At 41.5% G+C, this 27,022-nt stretch overlaps 1 protein-coding gene across 1 annotated transcript in view; it reads right to left on the bottom strand.

The window, feature by feature from the left end:
* The window catches only part of BPTF (bromodomain PHD finger transcription factor), a 923,754-nt gene that overhangs the window by 796,691 nt on the left and 100,041 nt on the right, over nucleotides 1–27,022 (bottom strand). The gene's annotated exons all lie outside the window — the stretch shown is intronic.

Here is a 27,022-nt window from a genome sequence, read left to right as displayed (position 1 = left end):
AACCTTTCTCCCAAAAATAGCCTCCGAAGAAGCAAAAGTATCAAATTTGTAAAATTTGGCAAAAGTGTACTGTGAAGACCAAGTCGCTGCCTTACATATCTGATCAACAGAAGCCTCGTTCTTGAAGGCCCATGTGGAAGCCACAGCCCTAGTAGAGTGAGCTGTGATTCTTTCAGGAGGCTGCCGTCCGGTCTCGTAAGCCAATCGGATGATGCTTTTAAGCCAAAAGGAAAGAGAGGTAGAAGTCGCTTTTTGACCTCTCCTTTTACCAGAATAGACAACAAACAGAGAAGATGTTTGTCTGAACTCTTTTGTAGCTTCTAAATAGAATTTTAGAGCACGGACTACATCTAAATTGTGTAGCAAACGTTCCTTCTTTGAAACTGGATTCGGACACAAAGAAGGTACAAATATCTCCTGGTTAATATTTTTGTTGGAAACAACCTTTGGAAGAAGACCAGGCTTAGTACGCAAAACAACCTTATCTGAATGGAACACCAGATAGGGCAGAGTACACTGCAGAGCAGATAGCTCAGAAACTCTTCTAGCAGAAGAAATAGCAACCAAAAACAAAACTTTCCAAGATAACAACTTAATATCTATGGAATGTAAAGGTTCAAATGAAACCCCTTGGAGAACTGAAAGAACTAGATTTAGACTCCAGGGAGGAGTCAAAGGTCTGTAAACAGGCTTGATCCTAACCAGAGCCTGAACAAATGCTTGAACATCTGGCACAGCTGCCAGTCGTTTGTGTAGTAAGACAGATAAAGCAGAAATCTGTCCCTTTAGAGAACTCGCTGATAATCCTTTATCCAAACCTTCTTGTAGAAAGGAAAGGATCTTAGGAATTTTGATCTTATTCCATGGGAATCCCTTGGATTCACACCAGCAGACATATCTTTTCCATATTTTATGATAAATTTTTCTAGTTACCGGTTTTCTGGCTTGAACCAGAGTATCTATCACAGAATCTGAAAACCCACGCTTTGATAGAATCAAGCGTTCAATTTCCAAGCCGTCAGCTGGAGGGAGACCAGATTTGGATGTTCGAATGGACCCTGTACAAGAAGGTCCTGTCTCAAAGGTAGCTTCCATGGTGGAACCGATGACATATTCACCAGGTCTGCATACCAAGTCCTGCGTGGCCACGCAGGAGCTATCAAGATCACAGAGGCCCTCTCCTGCTTGATCCTGGCTACCAGCCTGGGAATGAGAGGAAACGGTGGAAACACATAAGCTAGGTTGAAGGTCCAAGGCGCTACTAGTGCATCTACTAGAGTCGCCTTGGGATCCCTGGATCTGGACCCGTAGCAAGGAACCTTGAAGTTCTGACGAGACGCCATCAGATCCATGTCTGGAATGCCCCATAATTGAGTTAATTGGGCAAAGATCTCCGGGTGAAGTTCCCACTCCCCCGGATGGAATGTCTGACGACTCAGATAATCCGCCTCCCAGTTTTCCACTCCTGGGATGTGGATCGCAGGTAGGTGGCAGGAGTGATCCTCTGCCCATTCTATTATTTTGGTCACTTCTCTCATCGCCAGGGAACTCCTTGTTCCCCCCTGATGATTGATATAAGCAACAGTCATGTTGTCTGATTGGAATCTTATGAATCTGGCCTTTGCTAGTTGAGGCCAAGCCCTGAGAGCATTGAATATCGCTCTTAGTTCCAGAATATTTATCGGGAGGAGAGACTCTTCCCGAGACCAAAGTCCCTGAGCTTTCAGGGATTCCCAGACCGCGCCCCAGCCCACTAGACTGGCGTCGGTCGTGACGATGACCCACTCTGGTCTGCGGAAGCTCATTCCCTGGGACAGGTGGTCCAGGGTTAGCCACCAACTGAGTGAGTCTCTGGTCTTCTGATCTACTTGAATCACTGGAGACAAGTCTGTATAGTCCCCATTCCACTGTTTCAGCATGCACAGTTGTAATTGTCTTAGATGAATTCGCGCAAAAGGAACTATGTCCATTGCTGCAACCATCAACCCTACTACTTCCATGCACTGAGCTACGGAAGGACGAGGAATAGAATGAAGAACTTGACAAGCGTTTAGAAGTTTTGACTTTCTGACTTCTGTCAGGAAAATCCTCATTTCTAAAGAATCTATTATTGTTCCCAAGAAGGGAACTCTTGTCGACGGAGACAGGGAACTTTTTTCTATGTTCACCTTCCATCCGTGAGATCTGAGAAAGGCCAGAACGATGTCTGTGTGAGCCTTTGCCTTTGAAAGAGACGACGCTTGTATTAGAATGTCGTCCAAGTACGGTACTACTGCAATGCCCCTTGGTCTTAGAACCGCTAGAAGGGACCCGAGTACCTTTGTGAAAATCCTTGGAGCAGTGGCTAACCCGAATGGGAGGGCCACAAACTGGTAATGTTTGTCCAGAAAGGCGAACCTTAGGAACTGATGATGTTCTTTGTGGATAGGAATATGAAGATACGCATCCTTTAGATCCACGGTAGTCATAAATTGACCTTCCTGGATTGTAGGTAGAATCGTTAGAATGGTTTCCATTTTAAACGATGGTACCCTGAGAAATTTGTTTAGGATCTTTAAATCCAGAATTGGTCTGAAGGTTCCCTTTTTTTTGGGAACTACGAACAGATTTGAGTAAAATCCCATTCCTTGTTCCGTCATTGGAACTGGGTGTATCACTCCCATCTTTAGCAGGTCTTCTACACAATGTAAGAACGCCTGTCTCTTTATTTGGTTTGAGGATAAGTGAGACATGTGGAACCTTCCCCTTGGGGGTAGTTCCTTGAATTCCAGAAGATAACCCTGAGAAACTATTTCTAGCGTCCAGGGATCCTGAACATCTCTTGCCCAAGCCTGAGCAAAGAGAGAGAGTCTGCCCCCCACTAGATCTGGTCCCGGATCGGGGGCTACTCCTTCATGCTGTTTTGTTAGCAGTAGCAGGCTTCTTGGTCTGCTTACCCTTGTTCCAGCCTTGCATCGGTTTCCAGGCTGGTTTGGACTGTGAGGCATTACCCTCTTGCTTAGAGGATGCAGAATTAGAGGCCGGTCCGTTCCTGAAATTACGAAAGGAACGAAAATTAGACTTATTCTTGGCCTTGAAAGGCCTATCTTGTGGGAGGGCGTGGCCCTTTCCCCCAGTGATGTCTGAGATAATCTCTTTCAATTCTGGTCCAAAGAGTTTTACCCTTGAAGGGGATGTTAAGCAATTTTGTCTTGGATGATACATCCGCTGACCAAGACTTTAGCCAAAGCGCTCTGCGCGCCACAATTGCAAACCCTGAATTTTTCGCCGCTAATCTAGCTAATTGCAAAGCGGCATCTAAAATAAAAGAATTAGCCAACTTAAGTGCGTGAACTCTGTCCATAACCTCCTCATATGGACTCTCTACTGAGCGACTTTTCTAGTTCCTCGAACCAGAACCACGCTGCTGTAGTGACAGGAACAATGCACGAAATGGGTTGCAGAAGGTAACCTTGCTGCACAAAAATCTTTTTAAGCAAACCCTCCAATTTTTTATCCATAGGATCTTTGAAAGCACAATTATCCTCGATAGGAATAGTAGTGCGCTTGTTTAGAGTAGAAACTGCCCCCTCGACCTTAGGGACTGTCTGCCATAAGTCCTTTCTGGGGTCGACCATAGGAAATAATTTCTTAAATATAGGAGGGGGGACAAAAGGTATGCCGGGCTTCTCCCACTCCTTATTCACTATGTCCGCCACCCGCTTGGGTATAGGAAAAGCGTCGGGGTGCACCGGAACCTCTAGGAACTTGTCCATCTTGCATAATTTTTCTGGAATGACCAGGTTGTCACAATCATCCAGAGTAGATAACACCTCCTTAAGCAGTGCGCGGAGATGCTCTAATTTAAATTAAAATGTCACATCAGGTTCAGCCTGTTGAGAAATTTTTCCTGAATCTGAAATTTCCCCATCTGACAAAACCTCCCTCATGGCCCCTTCAGATTGGTGTGAGGGTATGACAGAGCAATTATCATCAGCGTCCTCCTGCTCTTCAGTGTTTAAAACAGAGCAATCGCGCTTTCTCTGATATGCAGGCATTTTGGATAAAATATTTGCTATGGAGTTATCCATTACTGCCGTCAATTGCTGCATAGTAATAAGCATTGGCGCGCTAGAAGTACTAGGGGCCTCCTGCGTGGGCAAAACTGGCATAGACACAGAAGTAGATGATGTAGAACTATGTCTACTCCCTTCATCTGATGAAACATCTTGGGCAATTTTACTATCTGTGGCAGTACTGTCCTTACTTTGTTTGGACGCTATGGCACAATTATCACATAATTTTGAAGGGGGAGACACATTGACTTTCATACATATAGAACATAGCTTATCTGAAGGTACAGACATGTTAAACAGGCTTAAACTTGTCAATAAAGCACAAAAACCGTTTTAAAACAAAACCGTTACTGTCTCTTTAAATTTTAAACAGAGCACACTTTATTACTGAATATGTGAAAAAGTATGAAGGAATTGTTCAAAATTTTCACCACAGTGTCTTAAAGCATTCAAAGTATTGCACACCAATTTTCAGAGCTTTAACCCTTAAAATAACGAACCCGGTTACAGTTTTAACCCCTCTACAGTCCCAGCTACAGCCTTTGCTGCGACTCTACCAAACCCAGGGGGGGAATACGATACCAAATGAAGCCTTCTAGGAACTTTTCCAACTACTTTCAGATCCTCACACATGCATCTGTCTTGCTCTCAAAAGTAACTGCGCAGTAATGGCGCGAAAATGAGGCTCAGCCTACAACTGGGAAGGCCCTTCCTGACTGGAAAGGTGTCTAACACAGTGCCTGACGTTAAAAAACGTTCCCCAAGTTTATAAGTGTGAATAACAAGCATAAACATGTATAAAATGCCCAAATAAAGCAATCGATTTTGCCCATAAAAGTGTCTACCAGTTTTATAGCCCATATTAAGCCCTTTATTCTGTTTGAGACTAAGAAAATGGCTTACCGGTCCCCATGAGGGGAAATGACAGCCTTCCAGCATTACACAGTCTTGTTAGAAATATGGCTAGTCATACCTTAAGCAGAAAAGTCTGCTAACTGTTTCCCCCAACTGAAGTTACTTCATCTCAACAGTCCTATGTGGAAACAGCAATCGATTTTAGTTACTGTCTGCTAAAATCATCTTCCTCTCACAAACAGAAATCTTCATCTTTTTCTGTTTCAGAGTAAATAGTACATACCAGCACTATTTTAAAATAACAAACTCTTGATAGTAGAATAAAAAACTACAACTAAACACCACATACTCTTAACCATCTCCGTGGAGATGTTGCCTGTGCAACGGCAAAGAGAATGACTGGGGTGGGCGGAGCCTAGGAGGGACTATATGGCCAGCTTTGCTGGGACTCTTTGCATGACGCCGTGGACCGGACACACCAATGTTGGAGAAAAGGCTTTGGCCAAGTCACAGTTCAAGAGGGTAACACGAAACAACAGTGACCAAGAGAATAAAACATTACAACTTGAGGAGATGAGGATGAAATTTGAGCAGCAGGGTTATAATAGACAACACCTGAACGTGGCTTTTGTTGAAGCTCATACTACTTCACAGAAGGAGGCTCTAAAGAAAACGATACCTGAGGCACCACCTAGGGAACGATTGATATTGACGACCACCTTCACTCCTGATAAAGTCTCTCTACCGAACATACTACGAGAGCATTGGGATATCATTTCAACTGACAAAAGACTGCCTTGCGAGTCTATGGACTTACCGATTGTTGCGACCCGATAACAGACTGAGCTACAAGTCTAAAACATGGTTAGACACCACCAAAAATGGGTGCTTTCGATGTAGTGGATGCACCACATGCAGTGGGATGACCCAGAGTAAATTTTTCACACATCCGTGGACCAACAGAAAATTTACAATTAGACACAGAGTCACATGCACTACAAACTACATCATATACATGATCCACTGTCCATGTGTCAAGTTCTATGTCGGCAAGACACAGGATGATGCCCGCACCAGAATGGCCAACCATAGGTCGGCCATTAGGGCAGCATTGGAGAATGGTAAATCTGACCAACCGGTAGCCAGACACTTTCTGCAGGTGAGACACAAAAATACTGATCTACGCTTCATTATCATTGATCATGTCCCACCCCTTGCGAGGGGTGGTGACAGAGGTAGGGTGCTTTTGCAGAGGGAAAGTCGATGGATTTTCACACTTGACACTCTGGTCCCTAAGGGGCTTAATGTCCATTTTGACATGCAATGCTTTTTGTTAAGTATGTAATATTGGAGAATATTTGAATTTCCTAAATCTAAGTATCTAAATGTAGGATCGATTATGTAACATCTGGTAGAGATATATGCATAGGTGCTTTAATACATGGTAACATAGATTTATGAATTTGACAACTTACTAGACTATACTGTGAGATGGGTACCCTTGTTTGTTTCAGGTATGAAGTTTTGTACCTTTGACTTAGTGGGGATACCAACATATGGGATTATCCAGGATTGGATATGATATGACTATTGAGTGTGCTGATTGTTGTTTAATAGTTGTTTGGTTTAGTGATATTAGTATAAGTTGGTGTGGTGATCAATACCTGTTGGTATGCTTTGGACTGATGGCATGACATAGCATATGGCGAGATAGTATGCAATAGTGGGAGGAACTTGTGTATTTCTCCTATTTTGAATGTCTAAAAATGATTTTCCTTTTTTTTGGGGCCTTGGTGTCTGCACACTAATCATTTGGTACCTCTTTTGTTTGGGATATGATGTACTACACTTTATGGTATCTGCATGATGATTGAAGATTTGAGGATTTTGGAGTGCCGAGGGGATTGCAGGTAATGCTGTATGGCCAGTGTTGTAGAGTTTAGGCTGATTAATATGTGATCATTATATTAATATTTACCTATTGGTTTCAGAGAGTCTCAGTTAATTTCCCAGTATATATGTGGTATAAGATGGCTGGACAACATGTGGCTAACAGTGTGATTCTTCTAGTATGGTTCCTATAGAGTATTGCTTATGGTTACTGAATGGCTAGTTTTCGCAATAGTGGCAAGAGTGATTTGTGCGCTGAGTTTTGTCGCTTTAGAACAACCTGTTTTAGTTAAGAATAAACGATAATAGTGTGACTCTACTAGCATTGTATATGGTTACCTAGCAACAGTCGCCGTAACAGCGGTATAAGTTATTTGCTGGATGCATTGGTGTTTAACACTCTAGCTACATATTATGAGCTTTTGCTGTCCCTATAAAGAGTGTCATGTGAAATCTTGACACCTCCTCTGCATATAACTACTCTGACGATACCGCTATACACCGCATTTTAACATCTATGTCTACCTGATACATTTACTAATACATGTATGTTTACATCACATTAACATAGTATTTTCCATCAGTTACCATTTCAGTGATCTTGTGTTCTGTGTTTTTAATATTTATGTCATCACTGTTGTTTTTATTTTCACATGTTTTCACGATTTTTGACTTGGTGACTCTTTTGAACCTCCAGGGCCTCTGTACTTACTCTTGCGCATGCGCAGTTGCGCTAGGAGGACGCCACAGACTCTGGTAGGATCGTCACCAGGTAAACATTTAAATAGTTCACTATATCACTTGTCTTGTAAGGTCTGAGGACGGGGGTGACCCCGAAAACGTTCATCCAAGTAAAGTTATTATACTAAATCATACGGAGAGTGCCTTTCTTATTTCTTTTTATATCAATGGTTTAAAGTGCACCCCGGAAGCTGGACTAAAGCAGTGAGTGTGGGATCCTGTTTGATATTGATATATATAGATATATATAGATATATATAGATATATATAGATATATATAGATATATATTAGTAGACAACCCAAAGTATTGATCTAGGCCCATTTTGGTATATTTCATTCCACCATTTCACCGCCAAATGCGATCAAATAAAAAAAATTGCTAACTTTTTCACTAACTAGGTTTCTCACTGAAATTATTTACAAATAGCTTGTACAATTATAGCACAAATGGTTGTAAATGCTTCTCTGGGGTCCCCTTTCTTCAGAAATAGCGGTTATATATGGCTTTGGCGTTGCTTTTAGGTAATTAGAAGGCCTCTAAATGTCGCTGCGCACCACACTTTTATTATGCCCAGCAGTGAAGGGCTTAATTAGGAAGCTTGTAGGGTTCATTTTAGCTTTAGCGTAGAGATCAGTCTCCCACCAGAAAGTCTGCCAGTACTAAAATAATAGCTTTTTTTTTTTTTAAAACCATTTTTCTAAAATAAATAGTTTCTGCAGTGAAGGTTCCCCCTAACCTCCACGATCCCCCCCCCCCCCCAAACAGCTTTCTTAACCTCCCCCCTCTTCCTATTTGTGGCAATTTTAGGTACTGCCTGCCAGTACCCAATTTCTTAACAAATTTGCTTTTTTATTTATTTATTTCCATTTTACCGTAGTGTAGCTGCCCCCCCTCAATAGCTTACCCCCTCCCCCTTAAGAAACAGAAGCATCTCTGCATGTTCAGCTAGAAGTCTTTCTTTTATCAGTAAGGAATTGTGACGCTAAGTTGAACAGTCTTTCACTTTTCACACTACTGTATGGGGCAGAAATATATTTTTGGGCCATTTTAGCCAGAACTGCAAATCTCAGTTTTTTTTAACTGCTAAGTACTTCAGGGGTTTGTCTGAATGAGGTACAGGTAGGCTTCCAGCTGTATAGTAGCAGCTTTTGGAGCACTGCTCGCAAACATACAATAAACACAAACAGCAATTTGTAATGGCAGAATAGAAGTGAACAATTTTTAGTTAAGTATTCACACCAGCTTAAAATTAAATGGGAACATGCAGTTTGAAAAACGCCACAAGATGGCGTATGGGTAGGAAGTGGAGGTATCGGTTTAAGTATCGGTGCGTTTGCATGAGTCACGGCTAGCTGTGCATTGGCTAACTCGTCGTAAATTATGACTAGGGCGAGGACTTTGACAAGACAAAGAGAATTTTAGTTTTAAACTTGATGTAACAGAAAGGCTGAGTTAGAACTTCCCTGGGACCCCAAGAAGCTAAGATCTGAAAGAAGTTCTCCATATATCTCAAGAATTTGGTAATAATCTTAGATAGTGTAATCTTTTTATGTCCCAATTATTTTTCAAAGAATTGTAACTTTGTACCTGTATGTTAATTTGGAAAGTTTTTATAATTTGGCACTGTGTAACCTGTATTGATATTTTTGTTATTAAACACAAAAAAATCTCATTCTTTCCTTGGGCTTTAATATCTGAATTCACACTATGTTGAGACAAGATTAAAAGACACGTTACCTAATTGTTAAATTATGTGAGTTATTGGGGTTCCAAAACACTCCATCTTATTTAGAAGTTTTGGTGGTGGCAGAAATTGTTAGAGCGGTGTGGACAGGATTTGGGGTTTATTGTGGTGTCCCTTTTTAAGGTCCTTTTGTAGAGCTACAAGGTTAAGGGAACCAGAGCTGTGTGCTATTAACCTCTTCATGCCCACACCTCTCTATTGTGAAGTTGAAAAGGTTTAATTTGTCACATGCACAAACCGTGTAATGCCCTTATTTTAATATTTATGGTACTAGACTATAGAGAACATTACATTTTTTATGTTGTACTGTTTTTCTTTGTATACTTATTTACCGTTTGTATGCCTGACTTAATCATCTCAATAAAAAAATAAAAAAAAATAAAAAAATGGTATATGTACTCTAGGGTACACACCTCATCAGACTTCACCAACACATTTCTACATACTTCAGTAGTCCGAGGCCTTACACCCACCAGTACATACATGGGGCACGATCAAATATACGGCGCAGGTTTCGGCGCAAGCGTGGAAACCTGCGCCGCTTGTAATTTCACCTCGCACATCGGGGTATTACATATATGGCTCCGGCATAAACTAGTGATGTCCAGAAATAAGCGTAAATTCTAATTTCTGGAGTCGCCAGTGACTTACGGCACTTTAGAAACTGCCGGTGCCTAAGAAAAGTAAAGATGATTTTAAATCTCCCGTAACAGTCTAACACACCTCCCAATCTGCCGCCGCCACTATAATAAAGTTATTAACTCCTAAACCTAAGTCTAAACCTAACACCCCCCTAACTTAACTATTATTTAAATAAATCTAAATAAATGTACTATTATTAACTCAATTATTCCTATTTAAAACTAAATACTTACCTATGAAAAAAAAACGAGAAAGCTACAATATAATTAATAATTACATTGTAGCTATTTTAGGATTTATTTTTATTTTACAGGCAAGTTTGTATTTATTTTAAAAATCACACAACAGAGAAATTTTAGGACATATATTAATATCCTAAAAAAGCAAGGGAATATACAAGGCACACGAAAGGTACTTTTGGGATAATTAAAAATTGATTTTTTTTTTCAAAACACATTCAAGGGATTCATCTGTCTGTGCTTAACTGCACAAGTTAAAGTGAAAACTTAAAACTTTAAAACAATAGGTATACAAGAGACCTTAGGACCTATCCTTATCCCTACGCATACGTATGCAAATCTAAAGGTATCCCTAGTATATAATATATCATACACAAAAGAAAAAATACATATGAAAGAATATACACAAATAGGACAAAGGAAAATTATACGGATACTGCCTTGCGTACAAATATACAATAAATCTCCATAAGCCCCAGTGTCCGTGACCAGACAGATGATACTTTCTTTGAGTATTAGAAAATATGATTAATAGTCACTGAACAAGTCACCGGTAAGAAAATGGATTGGACCGCAGCAATTCCTGCTGCACACTACGTCATTCAGGTATGTAACCTCTTATGCAAAAGCAACAAGTAACAGCACTTATCTTTGATCTTTTGTTGCGATGTTTCAACCAGCCTGTATGCTGCCACAATCAGCGATTCCTCGGCGTGTGACGTATCCCTAAGTGGGAGTGGCAAACCGTCACCAAAGGCTGTGAGTGGCTCCTAGCCAAAAGACCAGTTCCTATAGGTCAGAGAAAGGCCAGCTGGATCGGCAAGCAACTGCAACACAATACAGACTTTTGCAAAAGTAACAGTAAAAAACAGAATTTATGCTTACCTGATAAATTACTTTCTCTTGCGGTGTATCCAGTCCACGGATTCATCCTTTACTTGTGGGATATTCTCATTCCCTACAGGAAGTGGCAAAGAGAGCACACAGCAAAGCTGTCCATATAGCTCCCCCTCTAGCTCCACCCCCCAGTCATTCGACCAAAGGTTAGGAAGAAAAAGGAGAAACCATAGGGTGCAGTGGTGACTGTAGTTTAAACAAAAAAAATTTTACCTGACGTAAGCATAAATTCTGTTTTCTCTTGCAAGGTGTATCCAGTCCACGGATTCATCCTTTACTTGTGGGATACCAATACCAAAGCTTTACGACACGGATGAAGGGAGGGAACAAGACAGGTACCTTAAACGGAAGGCACCACTGCTTGCAAAACCTTTCTCCCAAAAATAGCCTCCGAAGAAGCAAAAGTATCGAATTTGTAAAATTTGGCAAAAGTATGCAGTGAAGACCAAGTCGCTGCCTTACAAATCTGTTCAACCGAAGCCTCATTTTTGAAAGCCCATGTGGAAGCCACTGCTCTGGTAGAATGAGCAGTAATTCTTTCAGGAGGCTGCTGGCAAGCAGTCTCATAGGCCAAACGGATGATGCTTTTCAGCCAAAAGGAAAGAGGTGTAGCGGTCGCTTTCTGACCTCTCCTCTTACCAGAATAGATAAAAAACAAAGAAGATGTTTGTCTGAAATCCTTAGTTGCTTGTAAATAGAACTTTAAAGCACGAACCACATCAAGATTGTGTAATAGACGTTCCTTCTTCGAAGATGGATTAGGACACAGAGAAGGAACAACAATTTCCTGGTTAATATTCTTGTTAGAAACAACTTTAGGAAGAAAACCAGGCTTGGTACGCAAAACTATCTTATCTGCGTGGAACACCAGGTAAGGTGAATCACACTGTAAGGCAGATAATTCTGAAACTCTTCTAGCAGAAGAGATAGCTATAAAAAACAAAACTTTCCAAGATAACAACTTAATGTCTATGGAATGTAAAGGTTCAAACGGAACCCCTTGAAGAACTGAAAGAACTAGATTCAAACTCCATGGCGGAGCCACAGGTTTATAGACAGGCTTGATTCTGACTAAAGCCTGAACAAACGCTTGAACATCTGGTACCTCTGCCAGACGCTTGTGTAATAGAATAGACAAAGCAGATATTTGTCCTTTTAAGGAACTAGCTGACAATCCTTTCTCCAATCCTTCTTGGAGAAAACAAAATTTATGCTTACCTGATAAATTCCTTTCTCCTGTAGTGTGGTCAGTCCACGGGTCATCATTACTTCTGGGATATTAACTCCTCCCCAACAGGAAGTGCAAGAGGATTCACCCAGCAGAGCTGCTATATAGCTCCTCCCCTCTACGTCACCTCCAGTCATTCGACCAAGGACCAACGAGAAAGGAGAAGCCAAAGGGTGTAGTGGTGACTGGAGTATAATTCAAAAATTTTTTACCTGCCATAAAAAACAGGGCGGGCCGTGGACTGACCACACTACAGGAGAAAGGAATTTATCAGGTAAGCATAAATTTTGTTTTCTCCTGTTAAGTGTGGTCAGTCCACGGCTCATCATTACTTCTGGGATACCAATACCAAAGCTAAAGTACACGGATGACGGGAGGGACAGGCAGGCTCTTTATACGGAAGGAACCACTGCCTGAAGAACCTTTCTCCCAAAAAAGCCTCCGAAGAAGCAAAAGTGTCAAATTTGTAAAATTTGGAAAAAGTATGAAGAGAAGACCAAGTTGCAGCCTTGCAAATCTGTTCAACAGAAGCCTCATTCTTAAAGGTCCAAGTGGAAGCCACAGCTCTAGTAGAATGTGCTGTAATTCTTTCAGGAGGCTGCTGTCCAGCAGTCTCATAGGCTAACCGAATTATGCTACGAAGCCAAAAAGAGAGAGAGGTAGCCGAAGCTTTTTGACCTCTCCTCTGACCAGAATAAACGACAAACAGGGAAGACGTTTGTCGAAAATCCTTAGTTGCCTGTAGATAAAATTTCAGGGCACGGACTACATCTAGATTGTGTAGCAGACGTTCCTTCTTCGAAGAAGGATTAGGACACAAAGATGGAACCACAATCTCTTGATTGATATTCCTGTTAGTGACCACCTTAGGTAGGAACCCAGGTTTAGTACGCAGAACTACCTTGTCTGAATGAAAAATCAGATAAGGAGAATCACAATGTAAAGCGGATAACTCAGAGACTCTTCGAGCCGAGGAAATCGCCATTAAAAATAGAACTTTCCAAGATAACAGCTTGATATCAATGGAATGAAGGGGTTCAAACGGAACACCCTGTAAAACATTAAGAACTAAGTTCAAACTCCATGGTGGAGCAACAGTTTTAAACACAGGCTTGATCCTAGCTAAAGCCTGACAAAAAGCTTGAAGGTCCGGAACTTCTGACAGACGTTTGTGTAAAAGAATGGACAGAGCTGAAATCTGTCCCTTTAAGGAACTAGCGGATAAACCCTTTTCTAAACCTTTTTGTAGAAAAGACAATATCCTCGGAATCCTAACCTTACTCCATGAGTAACTCTTGGATTCGCACCAATATAAGTATTTGCGCCATATCTTATGGTAAATCTTTCTGGTAACAGGCTTCCTAGCCTGTATTAAGGTATCAATAACTGACTCAGAAAAAACACGTTTTGATAAAATCAAGCGTTCAATTTCCAAGCAGTCAGCTTCAGAGAAATTAGATTTTGATGTTTGAAGGGACCCTGGATCAGAAGGTCCTGTTTCAGAGGTAGAGACCAAGGTGGACAGGATGACATGTCCACTAGATCTGCATACCAAGTCCTGCGTGGCCATGCAGGCGCTATTAGAATCACTGATGCTCTCTCCTGTTTGATTCTGGCAATCAATCGAGGAAGCATCGGGAAGGGTGGAAACACATAAGCCATCCCGAAGGTCCAAGGTGCTGTCAAAGCATCTATCAGAACCGCTCCCGGATCCCTGGATCTGGACCCGTAACGAGGAAGCTTGGCATTCTGTCGAGACGCCATGAGATCTATCTCTGGTTTGCCCCAACGTCGAAGTATTTGGGCAAAGACCTCCGGATGAAGTTCCCACTCCCCCGGATGAAAAGTCTGACGACTTAAGAAATCCGCCTCCCAGTTCTCCACTCCCGGGATGTGGATTGCTGACAGGTGGCAAGAGTGAGACTCTGCCCAGCGAATTATCTTTGATACTTCCATCATTGCTAGGGAGCTTCTTGTCCCTCCCTGATGGTTGATGTAAGCTACAGTCGTGATGTTGTCCGACTGAAACCTGATGAACCCCCGAGTTGTTAACTGGGGCCAAGCCAGAAGGGCATTGAGAACTGCTCTCAATTCCAGAATGTTTATTGGTAGGAGACTCTCCTCCTGATTCCATTGTCCCTGAGCCTTCAGAGAATTCCAGACAGCGCCCCAACCTAGTAGGCTGGCGTCTGTTGTTACAATTGTCCAGTCCGGCCTGCTGAATGGCATCCCCCTGGACAGATGTGGCCGAGAAAGCCACCATAGAAGAGAATTTCTGGTCTCTTGATCCAGATTCAGAGTAGGGGACAAGTCTGAGTAATCCCCATTCCACTGACTTAGCATGCACAATTGCAGCGGTCTGAGATGTAGGCGTGCAAAGGGTACTATGTCCATTGCCGCTACCATTAAGCCGATCACCTCCATGCATTGAGCTACTGACGGGTGTTGAATGGAATGAAGGACACAGCATGCATTTTGAAGCTTTGTTAACCTGTCTTCTGTCAGGTAAATCTTCATTTCTACAGAATCTATAAGAGTCCCCAAGAAGGGAACTCTTGTGAGTGGAAAGAGAGAACTCTTCTTTTCGTTCACCTTCCATCCATGCGACCTTAGAAATGCCAGTACTAACTCTGTATGAGACTTGGCAGTTTGAAAGCTTGAAGCTTGTATCAGAATGTCGTCTAGGTACGGAGCTACCGAAATTCCTCGCGGTCTTAGTACCGCCAGAAGAGCACCCAGAACCTTTGTGAAGATTCTTGGAGCCGTAGCCAATCCGAATGGAAGAGCTACAAACTGGTAATGCCTGTCTAGAAAGGCAAACCTTAGATACCGGTAATGATCTTTGTGAATCGGTATGTGAAGGTAAGCATCCTTTAAATCCACTGTGGTCATGTACTGACCCTTTTGGATCATGGGTAAAATTGTCCGAATAGTTTCCATTTTGAACGATGGAACTCTTAGGAATTTGTTTAGGATCTTTAAATCCAAGATTGGCCTGAAAGTTCCCTCTTTTTTGGGAACCACAAACAGATTTGAGTAAAACCCTTGTCCTTGTTCCGACCGCGGAACCGGATGGATCACTCCCATTAATAAAAGATCTTGTACGCAGCGTAGAAACGCCTCTTTCTTTATGTGGTTTGTTGACAACCTTGACAGATGAAATCTCCCTCTTGGGGGAGAGGATTTGAAGTCCAGAAGGTATCCCTGAGATATGATCTCTAACGCCCAGGGATCCTGGACATCTCTTGCCCAAGCCTGGGCGAAGAGAGAAAGTCTGCCCCCCACTAGATCCGTTCCCGGATCGGGGGCCCCCACAGTCCTCTCACACATCCTATCTATTCGTTGGGTGCAAGAGAATGACTGGGGGTGACGTAGAGGGGAGGAGCTATATAGCAGCTCTGCTGGGTGAATCCTCTTGCACTTCCTGTTGGGGAGGAGTTAATATCCCAGAAGTAATGATGACCCGTGGACTGACCACACTTAACAGGAGAAAAGACAATATCCTGGAAATCCTAATCTTACTCCATGAGTAACCCTTGGATTCACACCAACAAAGATATTTCCGCCATATCTTATGGTAGATTTTCCTGGTGACAGGCTTTCTAGCCTGAATCAGAGTATCTATAACTGACTCAGAGAAACCACGCGTTCAATCTCCAAGCAGTCAGACGTAGAGAAACTAAATTTGGATGCTTGAACGGACCCTGTATCAGAAGATCCTGCCTCATTGGCAATGTCCATGGTGGGACAGATGACATGTCTACTAGGTCTGCATACCAAGTCCTGCGTGGCCACGCAGGCGCTATCGGAATCACCGAAGCCTTCTCCTGCTTGATTCTGGCAACCAGACGCGGGAGGAAACGGTGGAAAAACATAAGCCAGATTGAAGGACCAAGGCGCTGCTAGAGCATCTATCAATACCGCCTTGGGATCCCGGGACCTGGACCCGTAGAGAGGAAGTTTGGTGTTCTGACGGGACACCATCAGATCCAACTCTGGAGTGCACCAAAGCTGAGTCAGCTGGGCAAATGCCTCCGGGTGGAGTTCCCACTCCCCCGGGTGAAAAGTCTGACGACTTAGAAAATCCGCCTCCCAGTTGTCTACTCCTGGGATGTGAATTGCTGAGAGATGGCAGGAGTGATCCTCCGCCCACCTGATTATTTTGGTTACTTCCGTCACTGCTAGGGAACTCTTTGTTCCCCCCTGATGATTGACGTAAGCTACAGTCGTGATGTTGTCCGACTGAAATATGATGAATTTGGCCGCAGCTAGTTGAGGCCATGCCTGAAGAGCGTTGAATATCGCCCTCAGTTCCAGAATGTTTATCGGGAGAAGAGTTTCTTCCCGAGACCATAAGCCCTGAGCTTTCAGGGAGTCCCAGACAGCCCCCCAGCCTAACAGACTGGCGTCGGTCGTTACAATGATCCACTCTGGCCTGCGGAAACATATTCCCTGAGACAGGTGATCCTGAGACAACCACCAGAGAAGAGAATCTCTGGTCTCCTGGTCCAACTAAATTTGAGGAGACAAATCTGCATAATCCCCATTCCACTGTTTGAGCATGCATAGTTGCAGTGGTCTGAGGTGTTTCCGAGCAAAAGGGACTATGTCCATTGCCGCTACCATTAGTCCGATTGTCTCCATGCACTGAGCTACAGATGGACGAGGAATGGAATGAAGAGCTCGGCAAGTAGTTAACAGTTTTAACTTTCTGACCTCCGTCAGAAATATTTTCATTTCTACCGAGTCTATCAGAGTTCCTAGAAATGGAACTCTTGTGAGGGGGGAGAGAGAGAACTCTTTTTTACGTTCACCTTCCACCCGTGAGACCTCAGAAAGGCCAATACTATCTCCATGTGAGATTTGGTTCTTTGGAAAGTCAACGCCTGAATTAAGATGTCGTCTAAGTAAGGCGCCACTGCTATGCCCCGCGGTCTTAGAACCGCCAGGAGGGACCCTAGCACCTTTGTGAAAATTCTGGGAGCAGTGGCCAACCCGAAAGGAAGAGCCACAAACTGATAATGCTTGTCCAGAAAGGTGAACCTGAGAAACTGGTGATGATCTTTGTGGATAGGAATATGCAGATACGCATCCTTTAGATCCACGGTAGTCATAGATTGACCCTCCTGAATCATTCGTAAGATTGTCCGAATGGTCTCCATCTTGAATGATGGGACTCTGAGGAATTTGTTTAGAATTTTGAGATCCAGGATTGGTCTGAAAGTTCCTTCTTTTTTGGGAACCACAAACAGGTTTGAGTAAAACCCCAGTCCCTTGTTCTGCAATTGGAACTGGGTGGATCACTCCCATTGTAAGTAGGGAGTCTACACAGCGTAAAAACGCCTCTTTCTTTGTCTGATCTGTAGACAGACGAGAAATGTGGAACCTTCCCCTTGGAGGAGAGTCCTTGAATTCTAGAAGGTATCCCTGGGCTACAATCTCTAATGCCCAAGGATCGTGTACATCTCTTGCCAAGGCCTGAGCGAAGAGAGTCTGCCCCCTACTAGATCCGGTCCCGGATCGGGGGCTACCCCTTCATGCTGTCTTGGTGGCAGCTGCAGGCTTTTTGGCCTGTTTACCCTTATTCCAGCCCTGGTAAGGTTTCCAGGTTGCCTTGGGCTGTGAAGCGTTACCCTCTTGCTTTGCAACCGGAGAGGATGAAGCGGGGCCGTTCCTAAAATTGCGAAAGGAACGAAAATTAGCCTTGTTCTTTGTCTTAAAGGGCTTGTCCTGAGGGAGAGCATGGCCTTTTCCCCCGGTGATATCTGAAATCTCTTTCAATTCAGGCCCGAAGAGGGTCTTTCCTTTGAAAGGGATGTTCAAAAGCTTGGATTTAGACGACACATCGGCCGCCCAGGACTTTAGTCATAGCGCCCTGCGCGCCAAAATGGCGAAACCTGAATTTTTCGCCGCTAACTTAGCTATTTGGAAAGCGGCATCAGTGATAAAAGAATTAGCTAGCTTTAGAGCCTTAATTCTATCCATAATTTCCTCATATGAGGTCTCCGTCTGGAGCGAGTCTTCCAGCGCCTCAAACCAGAAAGCAGCTGCAGTAGTTACAGGAATAATGCAGGCAATAGGTTGGAGAAGAAAACCTTGTTGAACAAAAATTTTCTTAAGTAAACCCTCTAACTTTTTATTCATAGGGTCTTTAAAAGCACAACTGTCTTCAATTGGTATGGTTGTGCGTTTAGCAAGTGTAGAAATAGCCCCCTCCACCTTAGGGACCGTCTGCCACGAGTCCCGCACAGGGTTAGGTATGGGGAACATTTTCTTAAAAACAGGAGGGGGAGCAAAGGGAACACCTGGTCTATCCAACTCCCTAGTAACAATATCCGCAATCCTCTTAGGGACCGGAAATGTATCCGTGTAAACCGGGACCTCTAGGTACTTGTCCATTTTACACAATTTCTCTGGGATCACCAAAGGGTCGCAGTCATCCTTAGTAGCTAATACCTCCCTAAGCAAAACGCGGAGGTGTTCTAGTTTAAATTTAAAAGCCAATGTATCTGAATCTGTCTGAGGAGGAACCCTTCCTGAATCAGAGACTTCTCCCTCAGACATCAAATCCCTCGCTCCCACTTCAGAGCGTTGTGAGGGTATATCGGATACGGCTACCAAAGCGTCAGAATGCTCATAATCTGTTCTTAAAACGGAGCTATCACGCTTTGCGGGTAACACGCGCAGTTTAGATAAGAAGGCTGTAAGAGAATTATCCATGATTGCCGCTAAGTCTTGTAATGTAAAAGGGTTAGACGCACTAGAGGTACTAGGCGTTGCTTGCGCGGGCGTAACTGGTTGTGACACTTGGGGAGAGGCACACGGCCTACCCTCGTTACCTTCAGTCTGAGAATCATCTTGGGCCACATTTTTAAGTGCAACAATATGATCTTTAAAGTGTATAGACAAATCAGTACAAGTGGGACACATTCTGAGAGGGAGTTCCACAATGGCTTCTAAACACATTGAACAAGGATTTTCCTTAGTGTCAGACATGTTTAATAGACTAGTAATATATACAAGCAGGCTTGGAAATCACTTTAATCAAATAAAAAACACAATTTGCCTTTAAGAAATAAAAAGCACACAATTTTACAAAACAGTGAAAAATGCAGCAATTCTCCAGAAATTTTCACAGTATGTACCTAAAGCCTTAATAAGATTGCACCACAAGTTTCAAAACGATTAACCCCTTAATGCCCAAACCGGAGCAGCCTAAAGCCAACACCCGGTTAAAAACAGTGTATAGACAAATCAGTACAAGTGGGACACATTCTGAGAGGGAGTTCCACCATGGCTTCTAAACACATTGAACAAGGATTTTCCTTAGTGTCAGACATGTTTAATAGACTAGTAATATATACAAGCAGGCTTGGAAATCACTTTAATCAAATAAAAAACACAATTTGCCTTTAAGAAATAAAAAGCACACAATTTTACAAAACAGTGAAAAATGCAGCAATTCTCCTGAAATTTTCACAGTATGTACCTAAAGCCTTAATAAGATTGCACCACAAGTTTCAAAACTATTAACCCCTTAATGCCCAAACCGGAGCAGCCTAAAGCCAACACCCGGTTAAAAACAGTACAGCACCTTGCCACAGCCTTGCTGTGGCCCTACCTGCCCTTAGGGATCAGATTTGGGGGAATGTAGCTTCTATAAGGCCCTCAAACAGCAGCAGGACCCTCCATGTGAATCAGCATGAACTTCTCTGCAATTCTAACTGCGCATCTGAGGCGCGAAATTAGGCCCCTCCCACTCTACTCCGGAGTTGTGAGGCCAAGTAAATCACTCTTAAGTGACTAAAAACCAGCCATGTGGGTAATAACCCCAGAAAGAACCCCAAAAGGACTTTCAAAGTGTCTACAAACGATATTTTTCTTGAATAAACAATCGATTGCCCTGAATCAGTGTCAACCAGCATAATTAGCCCTGTTATGTAAGCATTCAATTCCTTACTAAGTCTGTGAACATAGCTTACCCTCCCCTCATGGGGATATAGTCAGTCTCTTCTAGCATTATCTCAGTCTTGTTTAGAAATAAATGACTGAACATACCTTATTGTAGATCACCCTGCAAACTGTTCCCCCCAACTGAAGTTTTCTGGTACTCCTCAGTCCTGTGTGGGAACAGCAGTGGATTTTAATTACAACATGCTAAAATCATTTTCCTCAGCAGAAATCTTCATCACTTTTCTGCTAGAGTAAATAGTACAAACCGGTACCATTTAAAATAAACTTTTGATTTAAGATAATAAAAACTACAATTCTAACACCACATTCACTTTACCCTCCCGTAGAGAGACCCTAGTGCTTAGAGCCGGCAAAGAGAATGACTGGGGGGTGGAGCTAGAGGGGGAGCTATATGGACAGCTTTGCTGTGTGCTCTCTTTGCCACTTCCTGTAGGGAATGAGAATATCCCACAAGTAAAGGATGAATCCGTGGACTGGATACACCTTGCAAGAGAAATACCAAGATGTAATGTCTTGTATAAGGTAGATATCCTCTCCATTCAGTGGATCCTCACCACATCCATTTGTCCCACTTGAACACTTTATCCGCTCACAATACTACAGGACGCGCTATCGTATCAGCGCATAAGCAAAGTCCACAGGTGTGACCTGCTAGGTTACAGTCCCATAGTGTAGTAAGTCTGAGCTGTTAGACTGGGATAGGACCACAGCGTCTTGCAATACCACTGGATCCCCAGGAGATAGTCGACTTTTAACCTCCACCGCAAGTATGTGTTACAGGGGTTCATCAGGGCCCTGCACAAACGGATGTGGTGAGGATCCACTGAACGGAGAGGATATCTACCTTAAACAAGACGGTACATCATGGTATTTTACGGTTACTCTTGCAAAAGTCTGTATTGTGTTGCGGTTTCTTGCCGATCCAGCTGGCCTTTCCCTGACTTATAGGAACTGGTCTTTTGGCTAGGAGCCACTCACAGCCTTTGGTGACGTTTTGCCACTCCCACTTAGGGATACGTCACACGCCGAGGAATCGCTGATTGTGGCAGCATACAGGCTGGTTGAAACATCGCAACAAAAGATCAAAGATAAGTGCTGTTACTTGTTGCTTTTGCATAAGAGGTTATATACCAGAATGATCTAGTGTGCAGCAGGAATTGCTGCGGTCCAATCCATTTTCTTACCGGTGACTTGTTCAGTGACTATTAATCATATTTTCTAATACTCAAAGAAAGTATCATCTGTCTGGTCACGGACACTGGGGCTTATGGAGATTTATTGTATATTTGTACGCAAGGCAGTATTCGTATAATTTTCCTTTGTCCTATTTGTGTATATTCTTGCATATGTATTTTTTCTTTTGTGTATGATTAATATATTATATACTAGGGAAACCTTAGATTTGGATACGTATGCGTAGGGATAAGGATAGGTCCTAAGGTCTCATCGTTTTAAAGTTTTAAGTTTTCACTTTAAGTGGTGCAGTTAAGCACTGACAGATGAATCACTTGAATGTGTTTTGGGATAATTAAAAATTGATTTTTTTCAAAAGTACCTTTCATGTGCCTTGTATATTCCTTTGCTTTTTAGGATATTAATATATGTCCTAAAATTTCTGTTGTGTGATTTTAAATTTTATCTGAAGGGTGGCACCGAAAAAGTGAGTTAAGCAATATTTTCTACTCTCTCTTTTTTTTTTGTTTACTGTATTTATTTTAACTAGGTAGAATAGTTATTAAATAGTTAACTATTTAATAGCTACCTAGTTAAAATAAATACAAATTGACCTGTAAAATAAATCCTAACCCAAGTTACAATTACACCCAACACTACACTATCATTAAATAAATTAAATTAATTAACTACAATTACCTAAAATTAAATACAATTAAATAAAATAAACTAAAGTACAAAAAAACACTAAATAACAAACAAAAAAAATTACAAGAAGTTAAAACTAATTACACCTAATCTAAGCCCCCTAATAAAATAAAAAAGCCCCCCAAAATAATAAAATTCCCTACCCTATACTAAATTACAAATAGCCCTTAAAAGGGCTTTTTGCAGGGCATTGCCCCAAAGTAATCGGCTCTTTTACCTGTTAAAAAAAAAAAAATACAATACCCCCCCCCCCCAACATTAAAACCCACCACCCACACACCCAACCCTACTCTAAAACCCACCCAAACCCCCCTTAAAAAAACCTAACACTAACCCCTTGAAGATCACCCTACCTTGAGCTGTCTTCACCCAGCCGAGCACAAGTGGACCTCCGATCCGGGCGGAAGTCTTCATCCGATCCGGGCAGAAGAGGACCTCCAGATGTGCAGAAGTCTTCATCCAGGCGGCATCTTCTATCTTCATCCATCCGGAGCGGGTCCATCTTCAATCCAGCCAACGCCGAGCATCCTTCCAGCACGACGACTACCCGACGAATGAATATTCCTTTAAATGACATCCAAGATGGCATCCCTTGAATTCCGATTGGCTGATAGGATTCTATCAGCCAACTGGAATTAAAGTAGGAAAAATCCTATTAGCTGATGCAATTAGCCAATAGAATTGAGCTCGCATTTTATTGGCTGATTGGATCAGTCAATAGGATTGAACTTCAATTCTATTGGCTGATTGCATCAGCCAATAGGATTTTTCCAACCTTAATTCCGATTGGCTGATAGAACCCTATCAGCCAATCGGAATTCAAAGGACACCATCTTGGATGACGTCATTTAAAGGAATATTCGTCGGGTAGTCGTCGTGCTGGAAGTATGCACCGCGTCGGCTGGATTGGAGATGGACCCGCTCCGCTCGATGAAGATAGAAGATGCCGTCTGGATGAAGACTCCTGCCCATCTGGAGGTCCTCTTCTGCCCGGATCGGATGAAGACTTCTGCCCGGATCGGAGGTCCACTTGTGCCCGGCTGGGTGAAGACGGCTCAAGATAGGGTGATCTTCAAGGGGTTAGCGTTAGGTTTTTTTAAGGGGGTTTTGGGTGGGTTTTAGAGTAGGGTTGGGTGTGTGGATGGTGGGCATTGTATATTTTTTTTACAGGTAAAAGAGCTGATTACTTTGGGGCAATGCCGCGCAAAAAGCCCTTTTAAGGGCTATTCGTAATTTAGTATAGGGTAGGGAATTTTATTACTTTGGGGGGGCTTTTTTTATTTCATTGGGGGGCTTAGATTAGGTGTAATTAGTTTAAACTTCTTGTAATTTTTTTTTTTATTTTCTGTAATTTAGTGGGGGGGGGTTGTACTTTAGATTATTTTATTTAATTGTATTTAATTTTAGGTAATCATAGTTAAAGGGACACTGAACCCACATTTTTTCTTTTGTGATTCAGATAGAGCATGCAATTTTAAGCAACTTTCTAATTTACTTCTATTATCAATTTTTCTTTATTCTCTTGCTATCTTTATTTGAAAAAGAAGGCATCTAAGCTTTTTTTTCAGTACTCTGGACAGCACTTTTTATTGGTGGATGAACTTATCCACCAATCAGCAAGAACAACCCAGGTTGTTCACCAAAAATGGGCCGGCATCTAAACTTACATTTTTGCATTTCAAATAAAGATACCAAGAGAATGAAGAAAATTTGATAATAGGAGTAAATTAGAAAAATTAGAAAGTTGCTTAAAATTGCATGCTCTATCTGAATCACGAAAGAAAAAAATTGGGTTCAGTGTCCCTTTAATTTATTTAATGATAGTGTAGTGTTAGGTGTAATTGTAACTTAGGTTAGGATTTATTTTACAGATAAATTTGTATTTATTATAACTATTTAATAACTATTCTACCTAGTTAAAATAAATACAAAGTTGTCTGTAAAATAAAAATAAATCCTAAAATAGCTACAATGTAATTATTAATTATATTGTAGCTATCTTAGGGTTTATTTTATAGGTAAGGTATTTAGTTTTAAATAGGAATAATTGAGTTAATAGTAAATTTATTTAAATAATATTTTAGTTAGGGGGGTGTTAGGGTTAGACTTAGGTTTAGGGGTTAATAACTTTATTATTGTGGCGGCGACAGATTAGGGGTTAATACATTTAATAGGCTATGTGGGCTATGGCGGTTTAGGGGTTAATACTTGAATAGGTTAATGGAATTGTGGGCTATGGCGGTTTAGGGGTTAATAATTTAGTTATTACTTGCGGTGTGGGTTTGACGGCGGATATAGGGGTTAATAGACTTTATTAGTTATTGCGGTGGGGGATTGCGGTTGACAGGTAGATAGACATTGTTAGATGTTAGTTGATTTTTTGCAGCTATTTTCGGGAGTTATGGTTCTCCCATACTCAGAGCAAGGCTTGCTACGGCTGCCTTTTATGGCGAGGTAAAAATGGAGTAAGATTTCTCCATTTTCGCCACGTAAGTCCTTGCGCTGGATATTGGATACCGATTTACGACACGGTCCCATGTTAGCTTATGGGAGTAAAAATTGCGGGCGATAGGTGAAATATACGTGCCGCATTTATATGCGGCGCTGTATATAGGATACCAAACCCGCACAAAAACCGGCATCGCTGGCTTTTGCGGGAGACGCTGCATATGTAATGGAGGCCATGGTGTGAGAAAAAAAATCACACTGAAGTGCTTGATAAATGTCAGAGTTTAAACCAAAACATCCCAATAATTTATCTTAAAAATGGAGGACAACCTTTAGGCTATATTTTTTGTGAGACAGGAAGAATTTACATATAAAATGCTGGTAGAAAAATAGAAAAGAAAATTAGAAGTCATAAATGAAATGGAAGGCATAGTTGCTCTCTGGATCCTGGGATCTCCCAAGGGGAATCGGCCCTTTCAAATTAGGTTGCATATCACTGTACAATGCAGCACTTAAAGTGTTTATTTTTTTGAGAGGGAAGTAAAACTCCTCTATCCCCCAGTTTGTATTAGAGGGATAAATGACCCCCTTATTCTAAAAGGGTAGACTCCCCTCTTTTAAATGAGGGGTAATTTATCAGCCTAGAATGCAGATGATCCCCATTGTAAAGGGTGATCACTTGCCCCACTACAAACTAGGTCATTTCTATTGGTAAAAAGGCAGGATACTGCAGAGCCCCAGTCTTTCCCTCTAATTTAATTAGAGGTGTATGGTATGAGAAAATTCTTTTATTTTAAATAAGGGGACACACCCCTCTGTAATTTTCAGGTTAAGACTGTATTAATGGTGAACACCTGCCCAATTAACTAGACATGCAGTGTCCGATAGGAGGGAGGGTCGCTTTTAGATCCTTAATCCCCACATTTAAACCTCAGAGGGGTATGAGACCCCAGTCTGGGAAGAGGGGAGCACCCTTTTGTGGAGAATGGTATATGTACTCTAGGGTACAAACCTCCTCAGACTTCAACACATTTCTACATACTTCAGCAGTCAGAGGCCATACACCCACCAGTACATACATTTAAAACTCAGAGGGGTATAAGAACCCAGACTGCCATAAAAATTAGATCAGCTTCTGAAGGGGTAAGATTATATATTTTCCTGTGCAAAAAATAAAAATAAATAAATGCATACATAAATAGTTATATACAGTTCTAAATGGAATAAAAAGTGAGACACACATAGACCTTTATGAAATTATGAATTTGTTCAGAATTGTAGAATATACCTTCTAACAAACATAAAAGACCTATATTACATCAGATATTCCTACTTATATGTGACAATAAATGTGATAGTGTGAAACTAGGAGCTATAACAATAGCGAATAATGTAATCAATGATCAAAAGATCTAAAATATATTCAAAATAGAAAAGGATATGTCCAATCAATAGTGAAATCAAATTCGATGATCTTCACATATACTTAAAGTGAAAAGGAGAAAGAAATATACATAGTGTGATACTGTGATGTACCAAGTGGTAAAAAAAAGGTTGTATTTAGAAGGTATCCTACTCACATGAAATGGAGTTATAATAAGCTCATTCACTGAGTACACCTGCTTTTATACTGGCAGGCAAACAGTCTCCCAAGGGTTGCAAAATATACAATTTACTCAAATATATAAAATATAGTGTCTATATAATAAGATTTTGAAATACACCATTTTTTGTAGATTAATTGCATCATCTGCATATATTCTTAAAATGTACATATATATATTTTAATCATTTAATTATTGTGTTTTAATCATTAAATCTATATTGAATTTGTACTTACGTTGTAAATCATGACTCCCATTTAGGATTAAACAATTAATTTTTCTTTTAAAAAAGTTTTTTTTTTTTTACCGATAATGTCTGTTATATTGTTATCAGTATGTAGTTTATTTTTTAAATGTTTATATATCAATTGCAATTATATAATAATATTATACATTATGGTGCCAATGCCCTTAAAGATAACATCCAGAAATTTCACTCTATTATCTGGAGGACTGTAACACTATTGCCCATAACAAAGATGGAGTTTACAAAGATCACAACTTCCTGTTCCTAAAGTCTCACAGTTTAAATCTATCCATTTTTCATCTGCGCACTACATTATTTGAAAAAGCCGTTGGTTAACGATGAAACGTATGTCGGATTACTTCTCCCACACGAGACTCATCCTAACTTACCTATTTGTATCAGAGGAGGAGTAGGGACCCTGAAGGTATTGGTAGCGGTATTTGAGAGCGGTGTGAACGCAGCCCTAATCCGCATCCATCCGGAATAAGGGGGAGCCCCACACAGTTGACATTAACTGTTCCTAAAAAGGACTCTGATAATACACGTGTGTTGATATATTGGATGTTTTACTATAT

Source organism: Bombina bombina, chromosome 1 (assembly GCF_027579735.1).
Source record: "Bombina bombina isolate aBomBom1 chromosome 1, aBomBom1.pri, whole genome shotgun sequence".
NCBI lineage: Eukaryota > Metazoa > Chordata > Amphibia > Anura > Bombinatoridae > Bombina > Bombina bombina.
The sequence above is the reverse complement of the archived record's forward strand: the minus strand, read 5'-3'. Positions and strand labels throughout refer to the sequence as shown.